Source organism: Euwallacea fornicatus, chromosome 15 (assembly GCF_040115645.1).
Source record: "Euwallacea fornicatus isolate EFF26 chromosome 15, ASM4011564v1, whole genome shotgun sequence".
NCBI lineage: Eukaryota > Metazoa > Arthropoda > Insecta > Coleoptera > Curculionidae > Euwallacea > Euwallacea fornicatus.
The window spans coordinates 2,221,595-2,246,525 of record NC_089555.1 but is presented as its reverse complement, the minus strand read 5'-3'; the positions used below and the strand labels follow the sequence as shown (position 1 = coordinate 2,246,525).

The following is a 24,931-nucleotide window of genomic DNA, read 5'->3' as shown; positions in this document are numbered from 1 at the left end:
GTGTGGAGTTTGGAACATTAAAATTAATATGCGTGTAAATTGAATGTAATTGATGATGGGCTTTTATACAATACTGATATATTTCAACAAATACAAAATAAAAATGAATGGATATGAAAACATAATTGAACAATATTTTACGCGGGTGTTTATTCATATGGATATAACATTTATTTTTCATTTGTCCCTTTTTCAAGCCATAAAATATTGACTAGTTGTTTGTAGAGTTCAACAATGTGTTCAGATGAATTACGAGAATGTTTATTAAAGTATATTATTCATAGCGGATTCGCTAAAAACGTGACTAAATTGATTTCAAACATCGCCATCCATAGAGAATACCATCAGGGGTTCATTCAGCTCAAAATGCGCTTCAATTACTCTTCATTAAGGGTTCAAATCTTGGAGCGTGTTACTTTACGCCTAATTTACGGACGAGGCTTCTTATTTGCCCTCCATTAATTTCCGGCGCATCTCCCTAAATAATTAATTATTTTTCTTAACGTTGCACTTGATGTTTCCCATTCGTCTGCAACTGTTGCTAATCCAAGGCAAGATGATTGTTAAATATGTTCAAGACTTGCAAAACGGTTAATGGGATTTCCATTTTCCCCGAAGGCGCATAAAGCCTTTCCGAGATAAACGGCTGGTGGATGTATTCGCTATCCGGATGCGATGGCCGTTAGGAAAACAATATCCGAAACCGCAGTACAGGTAGAAAAAAATCTACATAATGGAGTGCCTCGAAAGCAGAAAATGGGGAATTATGTTCTCCAGTGAAACATTTTTATTGCTAATACGGCCGAGACCTCTCAATAAAATATACCCTGTTTTGTTTCGGGTCGAGATCGGCTTCGTTGGCACCATCACGTATCGGAACTTTATAGATTCTCTTCATGACCACCTTTATTAAGATAGTTTCCCAACTTCTGCTCAGACGCACCATTTTCCACAAAGCAAATACGGCCTTAAAAACTAAATTCTTTATTGAAAGGAAGAGGATCGTACGCAGAGACGAGGCCATTAAGGAAGGTGAGACTGTCCCTCTTATCTTGAATATAGTTCAAGACTTTCGACGTTGGCTCGAGAGCCCGGTTATCGAATCAATCTTTCCCAATAGCCTTAAAAGTGCTGACAACGTAGCTAGCTATTCAAGTGGTTTTGAAGATGGAACTGGCACAATGAACGCAGCTTTGTCACGGTTTCTTCTTCGTCTAACTATTTGATAACCAGGCCGCGGCTTGAACGTGCTTTCTGCGAAAATATACTGCACGTCCTTTGTCACTTATCTTCTTAAGGATAAATCTTCGGGACGAACAAAATTCTGGTGCTCACATATAAAACATAGTCGGGCCTCCGTGCAGTCCGACCTAAACGGCGAAGAACCCGGAATGGAAATGTTACTGAGAGATGCAAAATATCTCGTTTATGCTGATTCCGCCTGGAAATTCAGTTTGCTCGGTTGCACGCTACATAAAATCGCAATTTTTGTTACATCGGATGCTCTTAGGACGAGTACAGGTGTAAATGGACTGCGAGATTTTCCACTATCTTTTAACGGAACACGTTTTTACACTTAGCGAATTGCGACAAGCCTAAGAAAGGCGCATGTAAATTTCCTCAACAGCTTTTGAATATGTAGAATCGAGGAACTGCACAACCAGGAAAATGCACATCAAAACTTCTAAGAATGTTAAGTGGCATGAAGCACAATCTCATGAACTGCTCAATATAATTAAAGGTTTTTACGAAGTACACATTGAAGTATGCAGGGCCTGCGAGTCACTGGATCGTTCACTGCTTGATTATTGTTTGTGAGGAACTAGACGATGCCTCATTTTCCAATGTCGGGGCACAAGTGCTAATGAGCTTCAAAGGAGCATTGTCAAGAATAAGGGACGTTTTAAGGACAATGAAGAACTTAAGAAGATGCGTAAAACTGTGCTTGCAAATGGAGGATGATAGCCGCCGGAATTTTTCAGTTTTTGCAATGGGACGTTCTTGAACTCCAAATTGCTCAACTTCACCCCAATTTAACTTACCTCGTATCTTTATCGTTTCCGAAGGGTTGAGTTCCAGAAACGGCCACTCGATATTGGAACGGATTACCGGGAGAGGTGGATTCAAGAAATGTCCTTATCGAAATTTTGCCACGAACGCAACAGTTATTCCAAAAATGAACCTCCCATCAATTCGCCATTTATTCCAGAAAAATGGACCAGCACCGGTTCCCTCCAAGAATACGAAATTCGCCCGAGTAAATACACAATCAACAACCACTAGTTTATCCGCGTAATCTTTTCGGCTAACATGGCATTTGTTGCAGTTCACCTGTGGAGTAAATCCATCTATCTCGACCCCGTGGCATTTTTAAATGTTCAATTCCGCAAAAAGCCGTGTCTTTGCCGATATTGGCGAACACACGAAGAAGCAGGCCATCAACTCTTGACGCCCCATTTATCCCATTGAGTTGAGCTTTCGCAGGAAAATACCAACTCCAGCGACAAATATCGAATTTTGTGTTTGTTTTACGGGAGGAAACTGGGATAAATTGTGACATAAAGCCTTCAAGCAAAAATAACTCCTTAGCTAAATGGCTTTTAGTGAAATTTAACTTAAGTCACTAGGTATGGGAAAGGTAAATATTTGCCTGTCTCCTTGGGGGGCTGCTAAAGCCATACTGCATCGAGTGCTTTCAGAACCCATTTGCTTGATGCGAGAATATCCCACCAAGGCATTCAATAAACTGCCAACAAACAGGATTCTATTAGCGTTACAGCAAATGGCGAATTTTCCGGGATTACCGCAGGTAAACTGGTCGGAATCGATAATTATTGACATCGATAAGGTTTAAGCAGTTGCGGTGTATCGACAAACAATTTCATTACCAAACGCCTATGTGTATTGCCTTTGGGGGCTTTTGTCTAAAGTTTGCCGTCGATGCAGGCAATGCGTAAGCATTACGATCCGTATTTATCCCCTCAATATTACAATATCGGCATTGAGCGAAATCGTTCAGGCTTTTCCCAAACTTCCAGGGAAAATCCGGTTCTTCTGATGGAATTTGCTTGGAAATTCCCTCACGAAACGCAGGTGAATCGACAATCTGTGACCGTGTCCCGTTTTCCAAAGTCGACAGCAATCGCCGTTAAAGTAAAATTCGGACCATATTGGAACTCCCACTTGTTTGCCGTTTTACCTCTCCTTTGCAACGAAATTGGCACTGCTATTTGTAAACGAACCCCATTCAATTTCACATATTCTAGATGAATTAGATTTTTTTACGGAAATCAGGGAAACTATAAAATCCCGACTTTAGTTACGCCGAAAGAAATGTATAGCTGAAAGCCAATAAATGTAATTCACCTTTGCAACTCTGGTGGGAAATCTAAATAAAACATGAGGCCTGGTGTTCGGTTTATCGTTACTGCATTCAAGTAAAAAGTGGAAGATACGGGACACACACATCGAATTCTCCTCACGAACCTCAAGGAAATAGGCAATCTGAGATTATTTTGCGCCTTAGGTGAGTATTATGTTCCTTTAGCAACGTAAATACGGTGTAATGCTTTCTAGTCGGTGTCTGCGGATTAAATAATGAGGGTTACCTTTGTCGCCCTTTATATCCGTTGATCAAATTATTGCGGATGTGCCCAATATAACCTATATTTATCTGCCTAATAAATCGAATGTGGTGGTTGGGGGAATGCCGAGGGCGTGAAGAACGACACATCAAGGAGTGGATGAGTAGAAATACCTTAATAAGTATTTCGGGTTACGTTGTCGCAGAAATACGAACAAATAAACTAAACAAAACGAACTGAGGACCACTTCCATAAACGTCCATAAAATTAATTTTACAATTTTTTACATATTTTTCAAATTTTGTGTTATTTAGGAAACCATCGGGATTGCATTGAGTTTTTAAAAATTGAGCAGAGAACGATAAACACATTAAAAAATTGCTGCAAATATATAATATTTGACCAAATTGTATTGTTGAAACAAACTTAATAAATGCAATTAATTAAGAAAATTAATAACGGGTGTGTCTGCCTCGGGCTAGTCGAACTTCTCGATACAATCTGGGCAGAATTGATTGGTTTTCTATTATTTCCCTTGGAATGTTGTTCCATGCTACTGGAACATTTCGGCCACATCGTCCAAATTTTCGGCATTTGAACGATCTCTCAACATTCTCTGAAGAACATCTCAAAGATGTTCGATGGGGTTCGCGTGTGGGAAATTGGCTGGCTACTAAAAAACATCAATATTGTGCTCCTGTGGGTATTGCCTTACTAATTGAGTGATGTGGGGGTCTCGCATTATCTTATTTGAGAGCAAAGTTTGGACCTTCTTCTGCAAATAATGGGATGATTTAAGGTTCTACAATGTCATCTAAATACCGACGACCGTTAACAATTCCACCTCAAAAGATATGTAAAGCGATGCGAATTGTTAAAGAAATTCCTCACCAGACCATAATAGAGCCTCGTCCGAAATAGGCAGTTTCTCTCATATTTGACGGTAAATATCATCCACCTTTACGTCTCCATGATCGAATACGTGTATTATTGTGGCTAAGTCGACATTTTAACTCATCCATAAAGAGAACATGCCCTCATTAGTCCCTGTCCAACGAGGTACTAAACTGCAAGTATAATAACCAGTGGTCTTTAATTCATTTTGACTGGTTCATGACGATTGAGAGCCGGAAGGATCGAAGGATTCATCCCCCCTTCCCCTGTCAAATAACCATAGGAAAGATTGCTGTATTTAATCAGCGTAGACCGCATTCTATCGGAATCATTATAATGGAGATTCAATTTTAGATTTAATTCTGAAAAATATAAAAAGCGATGCCGTTTATTAAAACCCGAAAGATTAAATTTTCCCCTTTTCTCGCGCTTTCTGCAATTTTAATGGTCGTTTTTCTTTCGCGTACCACTTCGTCGTTCGACACGGCCCCATTTTTCATGAACCAAGGTTTTTAAAGGACCTCGCATTAGCCTTTCAAACGTATATCTTGCCATTAAAGGGCAATATATTTTTATTTATCTGCTGGAGATATCGGCGCCGTCGATTATTTTCTTCTTTCACCTCTCGGCACGAATTACTTTGGGCGATTGAATTTATAGCGGGAAAAATCCTCTCTCGATAACAAAAAAAAATATTGAAGCGCTTTAACTGAAAATTGGAGTAATATCCAAGAAAAATCCTCTCTATGCATCTGTTCAGTGTTGAGGTTTGAAGGAAAAAGTGATGCTGTGAAAAACTCGAAATATACGACAGTTATCAGAAACTTATTCTTTTGAGAAATGCTGTACACCCGGAGAATTGAATATTTTAGAAATTAATGTTACTGAAAAATAGCTTTTAGATGACAAATATTCCTATTCGGAACGCGCAAAATGTCCGTCTTTGTCTGACTTGCACTATGCGACACAATAAACAAAGACCGCTGTTAAAATTCCTTCATTTTGAATTGTGACGAATTTCTAGGGGCGGCGCGCATAACACTTAAATAAAAATTAAGGCTGTCCGAACGAGGGTAATGATCAACCACGTGTTTTATTATTGATTTCAAATACCGTTGGTGGGAGCCGAAACCGTACCTCTCTATGTGTCTACGATTAAAAATTTGGGCGAATTAAGCCTATTTTGTACTTTGCTCGAAACAAATCAATTCTCTAGTTAATCAACGTTTGAACTTGCTTATTAAGCACTATCCCTTTCATTTGTTTCTGCACATTTCTGTAGGCAGTGTTAATCTGGAAGGAAGGCAACTTAATCCTGAAATTGTGTTTATTAAATTCTTAAAATCGCACTAATATTAGTTAAAAAAAAAACAAAACATATCCCGCATACATATAAGGCCCAAAAGAGCTGTACGTCAAAAACTTTTGAAAGTAAACTTGAGTTGGTCCAGTCGTGGCTGCGCTTCAAGCAACGCAACAGCCAAGGCCGCCTGAGATCAGATTGTTTCGCACTCTGATGGGCGCGCGGTTGCCATGGTAGCAGTTTAACTTAAATGGCCAGCGGGAATAAAGACTTTATGTCCTGCAGATTCCTCATTAATCCCCCTGATGCTGTATAACCCTTATTTAATGTTAGGCAATAGGCGAAATATTGCTTCATTATTAAGTGATCGTGGAGAATGTTTGCTTCTAAGAGCAGCCGTTACATGAAACAACCCTCTATACGGGAACAACATCAATATCGCCCAAGCAAGGCGGATTACGCCTTGGAAAGTTTTAATAAATGCCCCCTTCACATTATACGTTTTTGGGGGATGATATTTACCGTTGAAGTTTTCACGTAACTTTATCTAGGACACGAGCTTAACCGCCCCGACATACTCTTAATGGGAGTACTTGGAAACTAGTTTTTCACCGGTTAACCAAACACGGCAGTTTTACGAGCTTAATTCGGCCTTCACTTTGGGGGAACCGGTTTGGAGAGAACATTGGGCATATTGCGGTATTTAAAAAACTGCTCCCAGCCCGCGATCGGTATATAAGGAATCATAAAACCGTTATCAGGAGAGAGAGGAATTCAAAGTACCCACTTTAGGGACGTGCGTGGCGGGATGCCCCCCGTTATATTTCCACAGGTGCCCCGGGCGGCCGCTGGAAATGCCTTATAACGTTCGTTTTATCTCGCTTAAAGATCCAGCCCAATGTTGAAATGTTTTTATTTTAGTTCCCTGGGGCCATATGCTGGTTTGAATATTTATCATTTTTTCTTGTTTATTGTTCAACTCTCCCCAGATAAATCTCTCTGGTGCTTTTGATTAAATTCTCCATGTTAGGTGAATTCGAAAAAAAATAAATTAAAATTTAAGCCACAAGAAGTGCTTAAATTCGTTTCATTTTAAGTTTGAAAATTCACATCCATCATCGCTCTGGATTTTTATGCAATTTACAAGGAAGCGATAGACGTGTAAGAAAATCATATACAAAGGTTTTGCATTGATTTCAACGTGTTGGGTTTATAGCTTGACACGCACTATTGATAACCACATGGCGTTTATTTGTGGAAAGTTTACCACCTCCTCCACTTCTCTCCACGAAAGCTCCTTCTTTAAAGATGGATTCAATGGAGTAATTCTGATGACGTGCAGCGGGTATTCTAGTCCCGGGAGGGTTCCTTCTAGATTATCTTCATTTGATCCGTTAATGCTCGACTGGCAAAGCAATTAGAAGATATTAAAAATGTATTATTGTTCAGGTTCGCACCGTAGTTAACGTCAAAACCATCAATGTTGCCATCGTCATGAACACCTGGTTTTGAACGTTTTAATTTTTTGTTGGGCTATAGTATGTTTGCAGGTTCTTGTAGAACTGCAGGTCCTTCGATATCTGTGGCGTGTTTCAAGGACTCAGTATCCTTCAGAGTTTCATTGTGGTCTAGAGCTTCGTTTTTGTCTAGAACGGATGAGTATGTTTTTGTGTTGTAATAAATAAAACAAACTATTCACCCGCCTTGCGTAAATGCGGCATTTTTGCTTGCCCGATCAACGTTCGAACTTGACCAACGACATAGTATATTCTGGACAATTGGGCGAACTAAAAAGCGATTTGGAAAAGAGTCCTGCGCGAAAGATTAATTATTGAATTTCGGTGTTAAACTTTTTGTTGCATCAGCTGTTCAAAACACACGAATTGATGTAGCGCTTCGAAGCTGAAATTACACAGGCCGAAAAGTCAATATTTGCCATTAAGGTTAAATGCACTGCACAATGCAGTTTGTGCTCGCTCTCGGATATGGATCTAAAGCAATAAGCCGCTATCAACAAAAATCATTTAACGTTGGAAATTGCTCCATTGATGGGTTGTTTAATCGGCCATATCCACGTTCTTTTAAAAGGTCGGTCGAAAATCCAACTTTAATCATTGGCGCGAGGTACAGCTACAAACGCAGAAAGGTTCAACTCCGATTAAAATCGAACCCCTTTATTCACGGTCAATGCCTCTGAAAGCTAATTTCATTCCGGTTACCACATAATTGATTGGATTCGCGGTTCCGAATCAAGTTTCCATTTATTCCACGTGTTTGCACCTCCGTTTCTAAATGAAGAAAGTTTACGACTCTCGTGCATTTTTTTATCACATGACCATTAATAAATATATGTAGCAGGCATTCAAATCGCACAGCAGATTAATCTGGAAATGATGTAGTGCGCTCGCAGTAACTTTAAATCAGGCCTCGCAGGGCGCAAACATGTCGGCAAAACAGCGAACACAGTTCCTATTTTTACCTAGTTCCAACTTTTAAATAAGCGTGAAATAAAAGTGGTTTATGGGCGAACTTTCGTACATGCCGGATTGTACCTACTTACATTTTGAAGTGAATGTTGTATCCATTCTGCGTCGTTCTTGCTATTCAAGACTGTCTCTCTTTTATGCTCAATGTAGCGACTTCTGGAACAGGGTTGAGGGTTAGGAAATATTTTTCCATAAAAACCAAGTTGGCTTTTAATTGGGCCGAAGTTTTCTATTCACGTCCCTATTGTGCATAAATCAGGGTTTTAATTCGTAACAAATTATGCTTCAAATTTAACAGACCACGTAAGCAAATTAGGCACACGTGTCGGCCTGATGCATTAGTCCAGGCTTGTCATTTATAATGCTCCAACATGTTTTCGACGCATGATTCAATATAGTTTTGTTACGCCCATGAAATGATGATTTCGTCACAATGAACTTTCCAGGAGGCTCCCTGGAGCTTCCAGATATTCCAGGCGGTAACGCTAATTGCTTAATTGAAACCTTTTTAAAAACTACCTAGAATTTTCAACTCTTCGCCGAATTCGTAATGAGAAAACTTTCTTGGATTCAAAGTTATCGAAATAGATTTGTCTGCATTGTTCGAAAAACTTTATCTTTTCGCTTACAACGTCCGAACTGTGCAAACTGCTGGATTAGCAATTTTTTACCCAAACTAATTTGAAATCTTCCAACAAGTCCCAAGTACGTGATAATGACGTCTCCGTCTCGACACAGCCCTATTAAAGTTAGGTGTGATTAATGCATGTTGTGTTGGTTATCTCGGACAGCAACGGTGGAAAACGTGAAGCTAAATATTCGTATTATATTAATGATGATACCTATATCGTAATGCTTAACACCATTGTCTTCCCTAATCCATTTGTTCCTGCTTGGATTCCGGGAATTTAGGAAAAGTGACTGGGGATTAATTTAAAATCCTCGGGGTAATTTAATTTTGGTTAATTTTAATAAATTATTGCCCAGAGTGAAATTTATCGTTTTTAGGTTACGAATCAGTTTGGCGCATTCGCCATATCAGCTGTAGACAAAAGATGGTTGCATGGTTGCCTTTTCTCTCTATCAACTAGACGTTTCCTTGAACATTATTGCTCAGATGTGTCCGTTAATTCCGTGTATTAGTAGTGTTCTTCCTCTAGCATAATTGCCACAAAGGTTTAAATTATGAAGGTTAGATCCTTTAGAATGTTTTTCAGTTATTGTGTACAGCAAAATTTACCGTTTGTAGGTTCGGTGTAGATTTCTCGCATTCGCCATAGAATTTGCAGACAAAAGAGCGGTACAGGATTGCCATTTCAATGTATCAATTAAACGGTCCCTTGATACTACTCTTCAAATGTGCGTTTCAATTTAAAATGGCGTCACTCTTTTAGCACAGTTTCTAGGAAGCCTCATATTATTGAAATTTATTTCTTCTCAAATTCAATTTTTTGGATTTAAAATCAGCGACGTACTTGGATTTTCAGCGTTTCCAAATGTTCTTGCCCTCCAGAATGATGATAAACGATAACTTTCTTCCCGATCACTCTCTCGGTACATCCTCTTTGATGCGATTTTGAAAAGCATTTGTGTTAATCTTACTATTATAAACAACAAAGATTATCCTTGAATCCTTGATTATCCTAAAAATCGATCGTGTAGGGAAGAAGGTTTTTGAACTGCTGGAATTTGACTCTCGGCAATTTTCTAAAACGCTCGTAAAGGGAACCCCCTGTATACGCCCGTCTATATATCCGCCATTGCGCCAATACCACAGATCAGCGGGTTAGTTGATTTTTAATATCTTACTCAAATACCTCTGGCCATATTCCCGTTAAACCTTCCGACGGCAAATTACTGGAATCTAGTTGATTCAGTTTCCTTTTCGACGGATTTAACCCAAGTCTCATGAAAAATTTAAGTCCTGGAGGAAATGAAGTTCTTTATAGCTATCGGTGAAAAGTAAATTTGCCTTTATATTTAAACAGCTTTGGAAATGGTAACTGAATGAGCCATTATGAAGATGCGATATAGAATTCAAGCCGTGTTTAATTTGCAGTATGGAGGAGTTGTACAGCGGAGAGGGAGAATCTGACAAACACAGATAATGGAACGAAGAATTTGTTAACCAATGGTCGGTCAAATGAAGGTCCCTGAAACTGCATTTCTAAGCCTTTCAGCTCTCAATCGGGACAGTCCGGGTCGAGTTAAGATCTGGGGCAGTGATTTAATCCAAAAATTGCAATGAAAACTTCCAGGTAATAAAATTTTTATAGCGTTTTTCACTGGCCGCGCTAGGGCGGTGCCATTTGTTAACTCAAGGGGTAATATAAGGCTAAGGATACCAATGGAAAATTCCATTACAAGAGGGTTGATACAGGGCATATTTCAGTCAGAGCCAATAAAAATGCGACCCTTGCATGCCAGTTTGGAAACAACCATTTCGATGTAATCCCCATAAAATTAATCAATTTAATTTTTAATAAAATTCGTATCGTTCCTGACTGTTACCAGTTCCGGCCTTGATTTATGCAAAACGTACAAATAAAAACTCTTTTTCCTCTCTTCTCCGTTTGGCCCTTTTCTCTCTCACTTTCTCTCTCCAAACCGCACAATAGAATTTTATTTAGAACGCTTTGTCAACGTCACTTCAAGAAAACATGTTTTCAAGGAACATTACGCGAATTTATATTTATGATTTAATTTGAAGCTCCAGTGTTAATGTGCCCTGAAAGAAATGGGAAGATTGATTAACCATCAGGAAACCCTAAAATTTCACAAATAAATCGTCGCATTGAACTGCAGAAAAACGGTACATTGGCGGGTGCCGGAAATGAGCTAATCCATAACTAATCACTATAAACTGTTTGGCAACATTTGTAGCTGGGCATTCTCAGCAAGGTGTCTTAGTCAAAGTTTTCGCATTAATCACAGGAATAATTCCCATTTCCTTGAGAACTAACTATAAATTTCACTTTCTTGTTATTGTTCATGTAAGTGTAATATTGAAAGCCACGCTCCATAGACAAAGGGGCTTTTCAGTCCGGGGAACAACAATCCCGATTAAATCCATTAGCAAACGCCCCATTCCATCAGGAGTTATTCATCATTATAACCCCGGTGGCTTTGAACGCGGTTTTTGTTTCCCGACAGTCAGTGCTCCATTTTTGAGCCGGAAAGGAACAGATAAGAGCGAAATTGGCTCTATTTCTTACCTTTTGATGTAGGTACGGTCACGTTACGTGGGCAGCCTCGATTTAATTCCTATCAATATTTCGGCAACCGTTCGAGCGAACTTTAATGTAGTTTGATCGCCGTACAAGTTATAATGAAATTCACACACCGGGGGGTAAATCCGCTCTAAACTACGACACTCTAATTAAGTGGTTACGCCTGAAACACCAGGACGCTAAAATATTTGACACGGTAGGCGTTAATATGTTTGTGGTGTGGGAATTAGGAAATTCGTTACCTAGGTCAGTCTGGGAGCTTGTAACTACACACTAAATTACGGTGTTGCTTTGTAGACACACTAATGTTCCCCAGCTCTTTGATTACACATACTTCCTTGCTAGTTAGTCCATTTGCTCTTTGCAGATTACACAATAACCGACTCAAGTGTTATTATTATTTTTTTGATTTTGACCAACGATACGGCTACAAAAGCAGCTTAAGTAAACAACAGAATCCCATAAGAATACTATGCGATTCAAGAGTGCACTATGCCGCAGACCACCGCCCTACACTATACCGCACGACAATATACACTGGCGAGCATAAAATTCGGGTCGCTTCCAAATTTTCAAATATAAATGTATTGAAAGAGAAGTGATATTTTTCGCTGGCATACCGGCATTGCTTCATGAAATTTCGGATCATTGGGAAAATTTTTACGGTTCTGCATGGTTCTACCATGAAAAAAAAAAGATTGATAAAATACCTTCAATATCTATGCATCCTCTTTACCAGTCCCATTCAATTGTTGTTCACTTTAGGCGAATTGGTTAAAGGTGTTCTTTTTAACTTCAAGTTGCGCTAACAGTAGAAAGGCAAAAAGAGGGGGAAATACGCGATATTAATGTAGGCTTTTTTCTTAAGTTGTCTAGGGTTTTATTTCTGGGTTGTTACAATTAGGGGCTTACTTACTAACTTAACTAAGAGGATGCTTGCGTTCTTTCACGACACTACCGACACCTCGCCGAATCGTCACCTAGAGAAAAGAGAGCGCGTCCCCGTTTCTCCAATACCTTAAATGCTACTTACTGGGGCAATAAACCAGCGGCGTACCCTAACCAGAGACCGATTCCCGATCCGCCATGTGGCCAGCCATACCTTTTTTTTTTTTTTTTTTATAGAGGAGGGAAACCTTCGAAAGGTACCCGGTCCGATGTTCGAGCGACCGGGTTATGTGGGATTCGTCCCTGAATGGGACGCCTACCCACTAAAACCCTCCTCTCTTCACCCTGGATCTCCCCGGAACCGCCGCTAGGCATTTACTTCGGGGACGGCCAGCCATACCTGAACATCATGAACCATCCTTTGTCAGAACCGTTGTCGACTGTCCTTCGACCCTCTTTCCTGGTTCTAACAAAGAGATGCTCGACTTTCTCTTACTTCATGTGGCTCTCGACCAAGGGTAATTACAGGGAAAATTCCAGTAATGCTGCGAACCACATGAACTCAGTGACCATACACATGGGCGTATCATCAGGGTACCTCACTCTTTATTCCCCTAACTTAGCCTAAATTATAGTTACTTTACAATGTACATCTTCCTATTTGCATCTCGATTTGGTCAGACGGCAACAATTATAATTATTGATTAATATTTACAAAATATTGTAGCGATCTGACAAACGGATCCTACATTAATGTCATTATGAGTTTTTTTTCGGTAGCACAAAATTGTGTTCAAAGATGTTACAGTGCTTGGGTAATGGTCACCTGTACAATACATTGGTTATTTCGGTACAGGATCGTGTTTTTTTACCATTTACCCTTAACAAGGTTAAAGAACCTCAGAATCGATAAAGGCTATCCTTTTTTATTTTTTTTTGGAAGTTAGGAAGGCAAAAATTTCGAAAATACTAAAGTGACCCGAATTTTATGCTCGCCAGTATATTTTTACGCACGCTTATGGTATGTGGACTTGTCAACGAAAATACAGGGTGTTTCCGAAACGTTTACCAGGTCTGTAAATGTGAAACCGGAATCTTTTAATAAAAAGCATAACTTAGCTGCGCAATAATTATAAAAAATATTTTATTCGAAATATTTCCCATCGTTCCATATACATTTTTCCCATCTCTCTGGCAATTTGTGGATGCCACGCCAAAAGAACTGTCGTTCTTTTAAGGCAAACCGTTCATCGAGCCATTTTTGAACTGTTTCGTAAGAGGTGAAGTGCTGTTCCGCAAGAGCGTGTCCCGTCGATGCAAATAAGTGACAGTCGGATGGTACCAAGTCGGGTGAATAAGCCGCATGCGATAGTACTTCCCAATGAAACGTCCCAATCGTTTCCTTCACCAGTTTTGCAGTGTGTGATGGTGCATTGTCATGAAGCAATATCACCTTGTGTTGCCGTTCTTGATATTCTGGTCGTCTTTCACGCAAAGCTCGATGCAAGTCCATCATTTGTTGTCGGTAACGTTCAGTATTAACTGTTTCTCCAGGTTTTAGCAGCTCATAATAAATTACGCCTTTTTGATCCCACCAAACACAGAACATTGTTTTCCGTCCATATCGATTTGGTCTTGCTGACGATGCTGATGGTTCGCCTGGAGTTACCCATAATTTTTTACGTTTGGGATTCTCAAAATAGATCCATTTTTCGTCACCAGTCACAATTCGATGAAGAAATGACTTTCTGTTGTACCTGGTAAGCAACAATTGGCAAGTGGTTTTTCGATTTTCTTGCTGTCTTTCATCGAGTTCGTGTGGAACCCATTTTCCTACCTTCTGAATTTTTCCCATAACTTTCAAACGAATGGAAATGGCTTCTCGTGTCACATTTAATTGGTTTGCTAATTGTTGTTGCGTTTGAGTATCGTCCTCATCTAGCAAAGCTTGCAACTCGCCGTCTTCAAACTTTTTCGGTGGTTTTCCACGCTCTTCGTTATTGACGTCAAAATTGCCACTTTTGATTTTTTTTAAATCATCACAGCACTGTGATTTTCCACGGGAATGTTCACCGTAAGCTTCAACAAGCATGCGATGTGAATCTGCAGCCGTTTTTTTCAAGTGGTAACAGAAAATCAATGCTGACGGCAAATCGTAATTTGTAGGCGCAAAATTCGACATACTCAAAGCTATTTCAAACTGTACTGCAGTATTGAACCTGTATTGGTATGATTTGAAAATCATTTTCAGATGTAAATAAGAGTAGTACCCTAATAACACGATAAGGTGGTACCTATATTGACCACTAGGGATATTTGGAGGCGAATTCCGGTTTCATATTTACAGACCTGGCATACAAAATTCTGCCACAGATTTCTGAGGAGGAAACGTGGCGATTTAACCCGATTTTCCTTTGACCAAAGGTCGACGGTTTTCAAAATGCAGGACGTCAAAGTGAAGATTAAAAAAAGGGAAAAAAAATGACTTCGTTTGTATTTCTACTATCTGGAAAAAAAATCTGTTATCTGAACATTGAGGGGTTTTTCTGGGCGCCTAATGTGAATCCGCTTACATTTTAAATGCACATTGTAGAGGACACTGTCAGCGCCAGGTAAACTATAAAGGGGCGTAACGTTTTTATCGCCTGGTATAAAATTTATCTGCAACTAAATTCGTGTTTTCCTGCATGTTTTATTAAAAAAAGGCATCCCAGCACAAGTCTCTCTACGGGCATTTCTTCTTCAGATATTTGAAGTTAAATTTCGCTGTGGGTCTTCAAAAATAACTTTAAAGTACATACTGATTCATATGGCGTAACAAAATAATACAATCGGTATTGTCAAATAAGAATAATGAAAATTGAGAAAATGGTAAGAATTGACGATTAATTGAGTGTTCTGATTTTTTTCGTTTCAAGTGTATAATATGTATTTTTAAGTTATTTTTCAAGATATACAGTGAACTTTAAAATTCAAATATTTCAACAACGAATGCCCGTGGTTGCTTGTACTGAGAAACCTTTTTTCATAATATATGTAGAAAAACTAAAATTTAGCTACAAAAAACTTTTAAACAGGTCGATAAAAAAGTTATGTCTCTTTAAAGAGGGTTCACCTAGCGCTGACAGCGTCTTCTACAATGTGCAACGAAAATGTAAATGGATTCTGGTTTGTTGCACCGAAGAATTTCCGGGTACGACAATGTGTTGAGATTGTAATATTACAAGCCAAGTAACTAACTTTTTTCCCTTTTTCAATATTCACTTTGAGATCTCGTACTTTGAAAACCGTCCACTTTTGAACTGAAGAAAGTTGGGTTATATCGTCATGTTGTCGCCTAATAAATCTGTAATAGAATTTTGTAAAGACCTTTTTGCAGGTGCCCTGCATAAATTCAAATATTATTTTATGTTGTGCTACAGTCCGGTGATTCCAGAATATACATATTACACAGTTGAAACGGAAAATACTAAAACATTCAATTAACTTTCAATTCGTATCATTTTCTTAATTTTCATGTTTTTATTTCACAATACCAATTTTTGCATTGTACAGGATATTCTCAAATAGTGTTGCCTATACCACAAATGGATCAAATTTTGAATTGTTCGAAAAAGGTCACTCTTCACTATAGTATTTGCTTATTTCAAAAACGCTTTTTATCCTTAGAAAAAATGATTTTCTTGTATGGGAAACTCGGAATCGTTCAAAACATAGTTTTAACTTAAAAGTAAACTAACTTTACGTCTTATTTTTAAACAAAATGTTACTTGAAGAAGGTATTAGAATTAGTTTAATTTTCAATATCCAACATTTAAAATTTTTTAAATTTTGAAATTGAGAAATAACTCTTAAGCCAACTTAAGAAGACACTGCTACTACGTAAGCAGGTAAGTACCCATGAATAGCTGATAAGCAAATTTCGAGAGGTATCCTAAACGTAACTGTCATCAATTAAAAAAATAAGCTGCACTTACAGTTCTTTAATTTTGATGTAGAAATGTTCACTTTGAAGCATCGAACTTATTTCGTTGAGTGCTACGGCATTGGTGATATTTATTAACATAATGCTATTGAAATATTCCACCAAAAATATTCCGAAGTACAAGTCAGTCGACAAAACTTAAAGAAACTTTGATCGACTGCTGATGTGAAAAAAACGCAGAAGTCAAGAAAAACGATAATAAAGAGGATGCAGCAACGCTATTATTAATTTTTGACTCGGTGGCACAGGATCGGAACGCAACACTATGGAAACACTATGGAAAAGTCAGATCAACTAAATATTAGCAAGACACATATCCATGTAATCTTAAAAAGTAAGAACTTTGAAGCACACAAGCTGAAAATTTTGCAACACTGAAAGATCGCGACATTGCACATCGGTTGGAATTTTGTCTGGAAATTGAGGAAAAAATTCGGGAAAACATACGATTTTACAATAACATTATTTGCACTGATGAGTACACGTTTAGTACAAATGAAGTTGTAACTGAGCAAAATTGTCGTCTTTGGTCACAACTGAATCAAAATTTTACTATTACTTTACACAGTCGAAAGTTCAAGAAACTAAATATTTAATACTGCTACTTACAATCAAATCATAGGTCCCTGTTTTTTTTCAAAGAAAATCTTAATCAAACTTCGTACTAAGAGATGTTAGACACTTTTTTCTGGTCCCAATTCGAAAAGGAAAATTTGGAGTTCGAATACAATACATATTTTCAACAAGATGGACGTCCTGCTCATTCAACACTTCAATTACGAAATTGTCTAAAAAGACATTTTCTTGAAAAGTGAATAGGTACGTTTGGACCTATTTTGTTGCCACTCTGCCAGACTTGACCGCACAGTGTGTGATTTCTTCCTTTAGTGATATTTGAAGTAACAAGTGTACAAACAACCACTTCCACAGAGGGCTAATGATTTAAAAAATAGAGTAATTTGAGTTGTGGCCCTAATAAATCAAGGCATTATTCATTTTGTATATGAAAAATTCAAAACACCTCTGGAAAAATGTGTGGAAGTCGATGGTTTCCAGGTATAATAGGCAGTTGCGGTATCTATTATTCTTAGCAGTAGCAGTATCTTTTTTAGCTGGCTTAAGACTTATTTATCAATTTCAAAATAAAAGGAATTGAAACTCCTTCAAAAAACATTTTGCTGAAAAACGTGAAATAGAGTTAGTTTAGTCTTAAGTCAAAACCATGTTTTAAAAGTTTTCAAGTTCCCAGTAGATGAAAATAATTTTTTCTCAAGAGGAAGGTTGCTTTTGAAATAAACAAAAACTTTTATGAAAAATTAGTTGTCGAAAAATGCAAAATTTGGTCTGTTTGCCATATAGGCAAACCTATTTGAGGGCGATCTCTATATTTTGCTGTACTCTGCAAATAAAAAAAATAATAAAATCAATTTATAAGCTTAAGTACAACCTTTTGACGATAATTTTTCATTTCCGGGATGTTACTCAAATTTTTGGAAGAACCCAGTACACTTTAAAATTATTTTTCAAGACACGCGGTGAATTTTAAGCTTGAAATATCTCAAGAAAGAATGCCAGTAGGGACTTGTTCCAAGATATCTTTTTTCATAAAACATGTAAGAAAATATAAATTTAGTCACAAATAAATTGTTATGCGTCTTTAAAAAGAGTTCATCTAGAGCTTCTTCAATGTGCATCGAAACTGTAAGGGAATTCCAATTTCTCGCCCCGAAAAACTCCCCGATGCAATATTTTTTTCAGTAAGTAACATTACAAACCAAGTAATTTTTTTTCCCTTTTTTATCTTCAATTTGACATTCTATACATTGAAAACTGTCTACATTTGGACTAAAGTAAATTAGGTGAAATCGTCATGTTTTCGCCTCAGAAATCTGTGATACAATTTCGTACAGATCTTTTAGAGACACTCTATATAAAACATGGCTAATGTTTTTAATTTCTCAAGCGAGCCATAAAATCACACCTTTTGAAGCTCCAAAGGAATGACTTTTGGTTTATCTTAAATAAGCAAGTTTTAATTGAAAGGGTAACCATGCGAATTTTGAAGGTAATTGTCGGTATTTTTGAGAAAGTCGAAAATTCTCAGAATAGTTGGGAGGTAGATCGAGAAAAGATAGGGCTTACTTATCTCCTACTCTGAGGATAAGTAATGTGGATTTTATGGGAGTTGAGCTGCATAACAATCTTCTAAAATAATTTTTTCTCGCCATTGAACACCCTGTAGAACTAAGCGGGAAGTGAGCCATGGCGGACACTTTCTGTTTTATGCAGCTACCATACAATAGAGGCTTAATGAAAATGAAAGCTGACCGAATCTCTGTGTTTCAGTCTCCAAATTGATCAAATTACCGAGGACCACTATGTAGCACATAAAGTCAATAATAAACACATAAACACGTTCGGAATTCGGGACACCCGAGGGCGTGAAGTGACGCGGAAGAAAAGCTTTTAATTAAAGGCGTAAAAAGGACGGAAAATGAGGTTTCGCCCTTAATACGACAGAAATTGGTTAATTTTGTTCAATATGGTGAAAATTAATGTTAACCGCCCAATAAGCGTTTAAACTGGATTAAAGACAGAGGGAAGAATTGAATGTAGTGACATTGGGATTTACCTCAGCTAATACCACCAACAAATCCGAGTGTTACCTTAAGAGACACTTTAAAATCGGAAGCAAATTCGAGGGCTGTGGAACTGACTTAAAAACTGTCGTCCTCTGAATAAAATCAGCATATAAAAAGATATGGAAATCCCTGGAAGGACTTTATCCCGAATATAAAACGTTCTTAAAAGTATTCAAATGCAATATTAAAACTTTTGTTGCCTTGCTGACTGCCACCGTATATACTTTTAAGTTCTATTTGTTCACTTCGTTGCAATCTTTTTCCACGGAAAATATTAATGCGAATAAAAACTTCTATAGGCTGTCTGGCACTCTTGCTCTGACATTATCACGATTTTAGATATTTGCATCCAACTACGAGATTGGACTTTAACGTGTGCTAGCCGTAACCGGAAAAGGAATTTAATTCAAGAATCTAAAAATCCAAGATGGCATCCGTAAGAAAAAATAAAGTTCACTATGGCTATGTGAATGGTTTAAAATCGTATCGTCGAATAAATTCAGGAAAAAGTAAAAATGTCTTTCCAAAATATAAGTTTTTTCGAATGCCTTCCGGAGTTATCTGGTTACCTTAAAAAAATTTTAAACCTGACAACCCTGGATACACTTTACCTGCCTACACCGATGAATTCGCAGCCATGCTAATTTGAAAATAAATGAAAGCTGCCATGTTGTCGGTTGCTAGCTATTGAAAACTCCAATGAGTGTTGTAGGTACAATTTTGCTTGTATTGTATTGTTATTTTGTTAGAAATTCAAGTCCAAAACTCGCTTTTGGGGAAAACATTGTTCATTTAGTCCATTTGCGAAAATCTTTTGAATTTAGACATATTCAGATTTTTTTGAGAATTAATTTGCCATTGTAATTACCAACACAATAAATTCGGCCATAAAGGAGAAATAGAAGACATTGGATCAAGAAAATCTAAGTTTTACCACGTCGAAAACAATTAATTTCGGCTTTATTAAAAATATTTTTCTTGCTGTCGAAATTGGAGTCCAAAGCCTCACTTTCGTATGATTCCTCCACCTCCAAACCAATCCTCAAATAGGGGCAAAGAAACATCACGCAATTGTCGTTAGACTCTTTCGCATCGTTGTAAATGCCTCGAACAAGCAAGAAATTTGAGCAGTTACTACTACTGAGGCCATAAAGCTAACGACGTGGGATAACAGGTAGCTCATCTGCAAATCTTCTAAATCTTTCATATACAAAGATACTTATCGCTTATTTTCAGTAAGTTTTAGAAAATACATGGCACAAATTAAATATTTACCAAACTACGAGCCCCTTTTTGGTACAATGAGGTGATTATGCAGGTGAGGATAATGGAGAAGTCTCCTATGGCAAGTTTGCGATATCCCATGTAAACCGAACACGAACATTTCATGGTACTTTCCAGCCTAAAGATTGGGCCCATTAAGAGCATTCCTAATACCTGCGAAAAACTCTTTATTATAAATTTACCAGATTTGAGCATGAGGAGAACATGAAGTTCTCAAGAACCAAGAGGGCGTCCTTTCTTATCTCTATGTCGGAAAATCATCGAAATTTTCAGAGCTCTAAATCTGCACATTCTTGAAATCCATACAGCGCGACCGTTTTCGACAGGCCTTGTATCATTTATGAGATTTCCATGGTTGAGCTTCAGAAATGAACATCACATGTAGCCTCCAATTGCATTCGGAAATCGACTGCATTGCCAAATTCGGCCGTTTGCGGAACTCACTTTAATGGCTAACCAAGCTTAAACACGGTTTGCGTTAATTCGAATGCAGATTGGTGTGGTCAAATAAATTAACCGAACCCTCCCTTGTGGGCATATCGAGGGCTGCTGCCTTTTCCATACCCCCAACATACTTTAACTTTGCAGCCGTCGAAGGACAGATAGCGAATTTCGAAAAAACTGAAGATAAATCAAACGTTTCTGTCTAGGGAGATGATTGATGATGAGGGTTCCATTGTGATTGGGATCAGAGTGTATCGGACATCGGATGAAAGTTTCCACGCCACGGAAATATCCATCTTAAAGTTAATTCTGTAGATGCAGCGTCTAAAACATGTAGTAATGGAATTGGAACTTCCGGAGCAAAACTTTCTCAGATTTGATGTGTATTTTACAAACAGAGCCACATTTTAGTCAGGCACTGAGAAATTGTGTTTGCGTGGAAACTGGCATTCCTATCCTTTTCGCGTTTACTTTCCGTGACTTTAAGACATTCGCAGAATTCAGTGGCTTATTGTATTCCTGCCTCAGAAACGTATTAAGATCTCAGACAAAGACGTGGGCCGTAACACCAGAAGGGCCGTTTCAAAAAGATTAAACAATTAAATATTAACATTGTACTGTATCATCACCTTTTAAAACTGCTTTAAGACGACTTGGTGGTCGTGAAACATGCATTTGACAAAGAGACCTTTTCCACCCGAACTACCACGCTTTAATTAACTAAAGGCCCCATTCTGAGACACAAACAATGAAATTCACGAAAACAAGTTTCTGTCACGAAACGCAAACATCAATGAAATGGAGACTTTTGCAGTTGGGAAAAACCACCGTTTAGGGTTCTTGCGACTTTTGGTTTGTGCAATGAAACATTTCGAATCAAAGTAAACATTTTGAGGATCCCGTGTGTCAGGCACCAGCCAAACATGGAGGCATAACGTCGTAATAATCGCTAGCTTTGAGTTTCTTCATAATGGAGAAAACCCAATTATCTAATTGTTCCCTGCTTCCAACCGCTTGTATTCTCTGGTGTCAGGTTTGTTTATTTGGGCCTCGATACGTAAGAATAATAGGCTTTATACAAACGAACCTCGAATTAGCTTTGCATTCCCAAATAGTCTGTTATGATTCTGATTTAATTATTCCACAAGGGAACAGCAGTGCTTGCGTACGCCATTTTTTCTCCTCGTGCAACTGCGAAGTCGTTTTAAGCACACAATACTGCCACAATACAAGATTTTTACATATTGTGAGGCTGCCTTTCGTGCCGACATCACTCATATTTTGACTCTTTTTTATTCGGGAATAAACGTGCAAAGATACGGGCTTCATAAATCAAACATTTGTGACGCGAGATATGATTAATGAGACTTCAATTGTTCGATCCACACGCGCCCCAATACGTGACGATGTATGTGGAATATTAGTTATTTAGAGAGAACCGAACCCTTTTCTCGTTTCAGTTTTTTTGTTTTCGGGATCAGATGTCGGTGTTGGTATTGCCAAGGATTTCGCACAAGGGCGAAAGGGTTGATTGGTTTTGGTGGCCTTGCCCCGTCTAGGCAGAGACACGCTCGAAGATAAAGAAAAGCGCAGATGTTATGAATTCGCTTGGGGCAAGTTAAGGGTGGAAACTGCGGAGTACAAGATACTTCGAACATTAATTCCGGTAGTGTATTTTTGTGGAAGAATAGACGGAATGGAAATAAGCGCGTCAAATTCCGCCAGACTGTCAAGAATATTTTTCTTGTCCGCCCTACTTTCCAGAACAGTTTAATCATAAATTTTTATTCGACTTATTGCGCATCTTTTTCAATAATTTTATGGTTTAAGCGTGCATAACATTTCCGCAAACCTAAATTTCGCCGGAGAAAATCGTCGTGGGAAAATAGATAATGCAGTCCATATGTTACTAATTTGGAAAAAATCAACCAGCAAGGAAAACGTTTCCCAATTCAACTGTTCGTGCGATTGTGGTAGCGGAAATTCGGCAAATTCTATGCAACACATCAGGCGTAAAGTTATTTTAATTTGGATGGGAAATGCGTGTCATATTGTTACAGCAATTTGTTACGAAAGGAAAACAGAATGAATCTATTTCGACATAGCCGGATATATGCTCCACTATTTTATCGGAAAAAGTAGCTTTAACAATAATTATATGTTTTATATTCTTAGGATTAATGCACCAATCATGCACCAGCAAAAATGAAGTTCCCAACTATTCTCAATTGATATTAATTGAGAAGTTCAGATATAATTTTGAGCTTGCTCCTACAGATATTTAAAACGTCATCTTGCTCTTAAGCCGCACGCGCAAACGTAATGACGCGCTGTTGTAAACCAACATGGCGTACCCGAACTATCTTCGACATGTCAAAATAATCCCCTATGTGGAGAAACGATGAGCAAAACAGAATTTAATAGTGAAATATGGCGGTTTAAGGAAATTTAATAATATTCCAGTGTGTTTCCTAATGTGAAGACTTTCCCATTTACTATCGGAGCAAGTAAGTACTATTTTTCTCATACAAAGCATCCCGAAGTTATGGTGAAGATGAGTATAGGGTGCTAGAGCACCAAAAAAATTTAACGAATGTTGCCCCATGATGCTTGCTCATGTTCCGTGTTTGTATTATACAGGGCGCCAAAGTGTTTTTTTTTTAATTCTATACATAGGGAATAAATTTCACAGTTTTTAATTTAGAGGCGTGAAGGTGTTCCTGAGAGAAGGAGGTTTGAATACGACAAACTCATTAAAAATATCTATTATACCTGCGGCACTTACCGGAATTTACATCGCGGGATTTTTTTGTTCAATACAGAAATCATAGATCGATTATCATTATTGCCCTGGGACCATAAATGTTTAGTTCATTAACCCGCCTTGAAGCCGTGCTCGCAAACGCAAATATCAATTTTGTCAACTATCATGACGTTCCACAGCAACACCTTCCATGAATATACTGAAATAATCCCCAATGCTTAGAGGCGATACGCAAAACGGCATTTATTCGGGAAATACAACCATTAAGGTATAGGCAAATGGTATATCATTTTATGGGAAATTTCATTGCCATTCAGCGCGTTTGTTAATATAGAGGGTGTATTATCTACAATGATGCCCTTTAGGCAAGTTTACTGCCCGACTATGTTAATTTTAAGCCCCCTTGTCCGAAGTACATAGATCCACTCTGCCTCTACGGGGCAAATTTGTGGAACTTTCCGAAACGCTCTACAAAATTTCTACCTTTCGGGAGTTGAAATCGCAATGAATCAGAGTTTCTCCCGTGCCCGTATTTTTTCGACATAAAAAAAAATTGAAAACAAAATGAATATTTCATAAACCGCTAGAGGTGGATATGGTAATGGCGAGGTAATCAACAGGGTGTCCCAGTCAATTCGTCGCACCCTACCTGAGCCCTAAATGACCGCTGTCGTGTCCTAAGTCCCAACCGGGCAATGAAAAACGGGCTTTGAATGATTTAGGTGCATTCCTCGCAACTGAACTGCAATTTTGTCCATAAAAACTCCGCAAAAAGCCTCTTTAATCATTAACAATGTGGGCGAAATTCCACACTACCATTTTAAAAACAATGTAGCTGCGTCTGATTAAAAAAGTTGGATTTTTGGCTGCGGAAAATGTACTTAATTAAAAATGCTCAACCGCTGTGCTTGACATAGAATCCTGCTGTTGTATCAGATGCAAGTTTTTTTTCGGATCGTATACGGAGTCCGATAGCGTCCCGATTTATGTTCTCGATATAGAATCGATTTACGTTTTATGAACGCAATGGCGCAGTCAAAAGGGATTTATGACAAATGTTGGGCACGCTTAATGAGTACGGCTTTTTAAGCTGAATTGCCTGAGTTTCAATTAAATTGTTTGACGTTTAATATCAGCCGCAAAACGAATAGCAGCTGGGACTTAAATTTATACGTCATGTCACTGGGGTGCTTACACATTTTACTGCCTGCGCTTATGCGCCAAGCACACTCATGACTTTTATGTTTTAATAGGATTCTGAGCTCTGAAACTATATTAATAATACACCTTGTATAATTCGCGCTAAAACGACCTAGTTTCCGCGTTCGGCAACAAAGCTAGAAGTATGTGCTAGAGCTACTTTCAAAGTCTGTTATCTGACAATAAATGAATGGGATAACGGCGTTTTGCTCCCGTACAAACTGCCA

The 24,931-nt window shown here is 38.2% G+C and overlaps 1 protein-coding gene across 1 annotated transcript in view; it reads right to left on the bottom strand.

Annotated features, from left to right (window-relative positions):
• The window catches only part of LOC136343548 (O-acyltransferase like protein-like), a 50,189-nt gene extending 38,604 nt beyond the window's left edge, over positions 1–11,585 (bottom strand). The window contains exon 1 of the mRNA XM_066290330.1: positions 11,483–11,585. The gene's annotated coding sequence lies outside the window, so the exon portion shown is untranslated. The remainder of the gene's footprint in view (positions 1–11,482) is intronic.
• Between the last annotated feature and the right edge of the window lie 13,346 nt (positions 11,586–24,931).